Raw genomic sequence first — 6,516 nt, 5'->3', positions numbered from 1 at the left:
TTTTTTTTTTTTTTTTTTTTTTTTTTTTTTTTTTTTTAATAATAACTTTAAAAGTATATTTCTATATTTATTGGAAAAAAAAAAGTCAAAAAAGAATTTATTCTTCTTTCCCCTCTTCCACTACTTGATTTCGACTTTCATTTTTCCAACATATTAAATATTTTATAGAGTTTTATTAGATATAAAAAAATTAATTTTATTTAAAATAAAATCATAACAAATTTAAATGATTTTGGCAAGGAATTAATTGCACTTGGAAGCATTTTAAGTTACCATATTAACTTGGAAGACTGTCGGTATAAATTTTTATTTACTATTTTATGTGAATAAGAACAATATATTATTTATTATTATTAAAAAAATAATCATAGAGATTGAGAAATGATTGAACTAAAAATTAAAAAAGTTAAATGGTTTTTTTTTCTCAATTCAATTAAATCTTTTATATGTAAATTTTTATCTATAAACTTTAAATATCCAATTAAATTAAATAAATGAATGGGAGATTATGTGAGTTAAAAATATTGGACAAATCATATGGTAAGATATTTGATATATGAAGAAATATATATATATTAATGCTGATGATTAAATTATATGAATTATAGAAGGCTGCGGGTGAGGAATATTCGTGTGACACTGAGGCGCACGTGCCATGTCACATGCCAACGGCACGACACCCAAGCCCTACTCACCACGTCATCATCTTCGGCTGCTCCCTATTTCTTAGATTTTTTTGCTTGCCTCTCCACCAAAGTGCCGTCTCTCTCNTTTTTTTTTTTTTTTTTTTTGTAAGATTTTAATTTGATTTAATATTTTAGTCATGTACTTTTTAGATTTATTTTATTTTTAGTACATGAACTTTTAAAATATTTATTTAGTCTCTAAACCCTTTTAAACTAACCTTATAGCTTTAAAACATTTTAAGAGTTAGAAATTTAAGTCAATATAAACGTGATGAACGATCAAGACATTTATACTTTCGAGTAACGGTGTGGTTTTCGTACCTCACATTGTACGGAAATGGAAAGTGATGGGAGATGGGAAGGTTGAGATAAAGGAAGAGAGGAGAGGCCATGACTAATAATCATTCATTCTTTCTTTAATTCACAATCACATCCAACAATTTTGTCATCTCCAATTTCTATTTTGTTCCTTTTCTAAAACTAGTAGAAGGGTTTCATTTCATGAAATAAGTGATCTAAAAAACAAAAAATGGTACTCAAGTTTTAATCCAAAGGATTTCAAAAACAAATGAACTTTCACCTTATGTCAATCTTTGAAGAACGTTTATCTGAGTTTATTTCATACGTCTTAAAATGAGACGACAGTTTTTCCTTTGTGACCTCACAGGACTTCAGGCATGAGCATGCAGAATCCTAAATCCCTCAACCAACTAGAAATGATACGACATCTCATTTCATATGCCTTGAAATAAGACTGACCTCGAAAAATTGAGAGCGAGACTTCAGGCATGAGCATGCAGAATCCTGAAACCCTCAACCAACTATATTCCCATCTCCTAAAGAAAAAAAACAACTTTCTCAATCAAATAAAAGCCTAATTACCAAAAACAGTGCTTAAAAGACGCAGAAAACGAGGCCAACCTCTCATTTGTCTCATTCACGAAGGATAAGAAGTCAAAGCCACACAACCGTTAGATTCCGAGCTTTTCGACTTTATATGGTCTGATTGAACTTTCTACTCCGTTTACACTTGTTTGATATGCACAACCCAGAAATCGTTGCTGAGACATTTATCATTAGTCCACAAAGAAAACAACTTAACTCATGAATAACAGTTGAGATGAGAGTTAGAAAAATTACAGTTCCTAGTTTACTATCTCGATTAATGTTACAGCAGCGAAGACGAGAAAAAGAACACCTCCAACGTAGGCGATAATCTGCAAATAAAACGGTATATGTTAGAACAAAAACTTCCTTTGTGTACGTAACTTCCAGGAATAAGAATATGCTCCACTTTTGAGATAAAAACAGGCAACTTGAGTTAGCATCAATAAGAATAACAAGCAGCCTAGTAGGTGGGCCTAGACTTATTAATAGTTGCAACTCAGGAAGACTGAAAAGCATAAAACTTTCTTGTTCCAGAAATTTGTTGCGTTCAACTAATGGGTGGGACATTTCTATAAAGCACATATGCAATGATGCTGCTAAACTGCACAGCCATTTTGCTAATCGACACTCAATTGTCTAACGTAACTTGAGACTTTCGAGGGTGGAAAAGATAAGATATATTCACTGGTATATGTTCATGTTGAATGGTTCAAGATAAGCACTTTTGGGTACCATAATTCGTGAGTAGCGTAGAGAACATACATTGACAACTGACAGCATCAAGTGCATTTGAAAAAACTCATGTGCATATAAGAGAAACTAATATAGGCAACTAGGACGGAACTGTTTGCGTTTGCATGATGCTATGGAATTCTGGAGGAAGAAAGAAAGAAAGAATACAGTCGCAGTAAAAATCGGACATATCTAGATTCCAGAAGGAAAAAATAACAAAAGACAAGTGCTACGTCGATATTCCATTCCTTTTCATATTTGGTTGGGAGAGAGAATTAAAGAAAGCAAATGGGATTTCAAACAATAATTACTTTGATTTTTTTTTCCCCTCTCTTTGGTGGAGACAAGACTGCTTTTAGAACATTCAAAAGAGAAGTTTGACGAATAATTTCTCACTGATCGTCCTTTACTCGTAAACTTGTGCCAATAACTGAAAAACTAAAGAAATACTTTACTCCAAAAGTCTTAATTTTCTTTGCTGAAAAAGTAATAATATGAAGGATCAATTCCTTTTTCTTTTTTCTTTTTCCCTGGTGCAGGGAATTGCTGATCTTAATACAGCCCCCTCTCCCCCCAAAGGGAAAAAAGACAAATACATATGTTTCATATCATAATCTTGGCTGGTTAGCCTTCTGACCCATATTGAACAGTTAAAAATAGTTGTCGTGGTACGGTTTTTAAAGAGAGAAAAAAAAAAAGATTACTTAGGAAGCAGGAAATTCATATCAAGTTCACGTATGGAAAACATCAAGTTTATCCACCTGGAGGTAGGTAGAATGTGCAGTAGATAGTTCTGAACGTTCAAAAAGGCATATGTGAAAAAAACGTGGCCGAAGAATGAATGATAATCTTACCTTCTCTGATAAAAATGTCCCTAGTAAAGAACCTCCTAGAACTGCAAGCTGCAGATTTATTGTCAAAATTGGATTAGAAAATTGGAAACTTGATACGTGAGCATGATAAATCGATACTGAAGGTTTGGTACATACATACACATGTATTATTAGAAGTTGAAGTATTTAATGCGTGCTTTCTATTAAATTCATGCACTAAACTTGCCCCAATCTCTAATCAATGGACCCACTTTCAGATACGCAAGTAAGATTCAACTTAGTGTAACAACCACAGATGGATGTGCATGATTCCGTGTACACTCAAAATTGTTCACCCTTTTTAGAGATCAACTTTTCCCACTGAGAATTTGTTTAGTCATACAAAGTAATGTTTACGCAAATCAGGAATTGGATGCTGCAAAAAGAAAAGTATTTACCAACGTTGCTACACCATGACCAGCTAGGGCACCTCCAATAACTCCAAGGGGTGAAGAAGCAGCAGCAAGGGCTACACAATGGAGAAAGAAAAAATATGTATGTAAGAGAGAAAATATAGTCTGGAGTTCAGATATAGGAGGAAGAATTAGATCAGAAAAACACTTGAAAATTCTTGGCAATATAAAGTTCAAAGATAAAATTTTAGTCCACATAATGATATCAATTCTTTATTAGCTCTAAATAACAGTTCAGAAAGATGTAACAGTTTAAAAATTTGTTTCTTGTTAAAAAAAAACAGTTTAAATTTGTATTTTCACTTCATTTCTTTTACTACAACAAATGTAGGGTCGAGAATACGAACCACTGACTTCAAGTGAAGGAATTGATATCTTAACCATTACGTTATATTCATGTTGTCTTGTATATCTACTTCATTCGATCTGATCTTTCAATCAAGTTATATACTTCAGACTTGGTGATCAACTCAGCTTTTCGTAGTTAACAGAAAAATGAGGAAACTCATCATTTCTAGTGGTAGATTTCAACAATATAATTTGATAAGAAGTTAATCCAACATCAACAATATGTAGATTTCAAAAGACCTGTCCGCTTACCAATTGTAGAGAAAAATGACTTGTCGCCCCACTCAGCTACAAACACTAATACAAAGGTACTGATGACAGTACTGGCAGGAGCTAAGATCCCAGCACTATTTCCTGAGAATTTTGTGACCGCTATCTCTGCCTGATTCAGATTAAAACAAAACTATTAATTTGTGACATATTTTCAGCTACTGGAGTTCAATCACACAAGCCACGGGTTTTTGGTGACTTCATATAATTCTTGAGAGAAGGAATAAAAACTTAAGTTTACAGTGGTTTTGAGATTAGTTCCTGTCTTTTATGGGGCTTCGCCATCACACCAAGGTGTATTAATTTATTTCCGAAATTTCCGTTTAATTATCTAGTATTCTCCTCTATATACTTTTAAGATATAAAATTCTAGTTTGTTCTTACATAAAACCCAACACTTGGCTAATATAAATTAATTGTCATAAATACAGTAGAGACATACACTTGAGGGCTTGAACAAGAAGTGAAAGAAAGGGATATTGTAGGATACTTCCACAAACATCAGACATCAGTATAAGGGATTACCTCCTTCTGCTCATCTTCTGCCTTTAGTCCATCGCTTGAGCTGGCATCAAGCAATGTTAAGACCCCAAAATACAACACCTGAAATTAGCCCAAAGCAATATATTACATCCATAAAAACTTTTGAATTCGCATTTGGTTGTTATGTCAAGCATACAGCTCTACTCTAGTGTATAAGGAAGCAATATAAGATGTTTTGCCAATCACAAAACGACTATACTTACCAAAAGACAGACAGCAGCAATATCATCAACTGGTAAGTCAATCTCACCTAGCCTGTGATCATATACGTAAGACAAGAGGGCTAAAGAACCAAATATATTGATGGAAATTGGAATTTCTAAAGAGGAATCAGAGTTTAAGACAATAAATTGAAAATAATAAAAGGGAGCAATCCATGATCTCATTTAGGCCCATATCAGTAAATCTAAGCCATGTTGGAATAATGGTGCATCAACGTACAGTTTAAGAACTGAAACTCTTTCCTTTTTCACATTCCTAAAGAGGTGCTTATCACAAGGAGCGTACCTGAATGGAAGAATCTCATCAACATAGTGAAAAGTTCGTCCGAGAACACAGATATGATGGTCATTGCCCTGCCATAGACAAAAACCTCTTGAAGGATTTGATAGCAAATTTATCGTGCTTTCATGAGATGTCAACAGCATAGCATTTTCAAATAATACTTGTGATTCATCTGTTTTTGAATTAATATCATTGCCCGGCACAGAACCAATTGAATCTTAACACTATTTGACTACTAAAGGCATGTCTATCATGAGTCGCTTTTTTATATAAAGATCCTGAAAGTTTTCAAAAAACATTAACAGAGATCCTAAACCCAAAAAAACAAAAAGAAGAAGAAGAAGAAGAAGGATCTTAAATTATATCTAATTACAGTACCCAAAAATAGGGAGACTGCAAGCTCATGATTACTAATATGTTGTCCCTGCCCAGCTGTTATTCATACAAAACTGATGATGATGATTCTTTGTTGGTAACTGATATGAATTTATCCAAATGGATGCGACTATGGAAAAAAAAAATATATACATAGTCAGCACATGGTGAAATAACATACGCAAGAGCACCAAAAGTTCCAGTAAAAACAATAGCAGCAGAGTTCCTAGCAGCTAGGAGAGGCTACAGAAGAAAGTAAACATAGAATTAGGAGAAGCACGATACTCTATCAAAATTAAGACTATTTTTCAGAAAACAATAACCCAAGTTCTTTCTTATTGTATCCATGTTTAGGAGACTACAAGGTTTCTTTTTCCCACCAGAACTTGGTCATCATTTCACACTTACTGCAATGAAAAAAGTCTTGTCCCCTAGTTCTTAGAAAAAAAATCAGTAAAAATGCCTGCATGAAGAAAGAACATAACATAATTATAACCCTGTGCCTTCACATCATACTTCAATCAGAAATTGATTACTCCACGTTTTAGCTCAAAAATCAACCTATAACATTAGAATCTTATTTGCAGTCAGAGACATATAAGTTGCATACCATAGAGGTATCAAGGTTCCACCATGGACTCTCCCCAAAGAAATCAAACTACAAATAGGCTTCCTGCAACATTAAAATGCCAATTCATAGAATTTACAAGGAGTGATTTACTAACTGAAGCAAAACCTGTACGAATATCACAAAGAAACAAATGCTTAGAATCAGAATTACCTGAGGACAATGGGAAGCGAGAAGTTGGAAGAGAGCCTCCTGCAAGGAGAGTTAAGAGACACCAAACAAGAAGCAACCGATCTTGGAGATGTAGAGAGTGAAGA

At 33.6% G+C, this 6,516-nt stretch overlaps 1 pseudogene; it reads right to left on the bottom strand.

Moving 5' to 3' along the window:
• Positions 1 to 1,167: 1,167 nt before the first annotated feature.
• On the bottom strand, positions 1,168 to 6,509 carry LOC111785168 (annotated as a pseudogene).
• Between the last annotated feature and the right edge of the window lie 7 nt (positions 6,510 to 6,516).

This window comes from Cucurbita pepo, unplaced genomic scaffold (assembly GCF_002806865.2).
Source record: "Cucurbita pepo subsp. pepo cultivar mu-cu-16 unplaced genomic scaffold, ASM280686v2 Cp4.1_scaffold000391, whole genome shotgun sequence".
NCBI classification, from domain to species: domain Eukaryota; kingdom Viridiplantae; phylum Streptophyta; class Magnoliopsida; order Cucurbitales; family Cucurbitaceae; genus Cucurbita; species Cucurbita pepo.
Note: the sequence above shows the minus strand (reverse complement) of the source record. Positions and strands in the feature narration are given on the sequence as shown.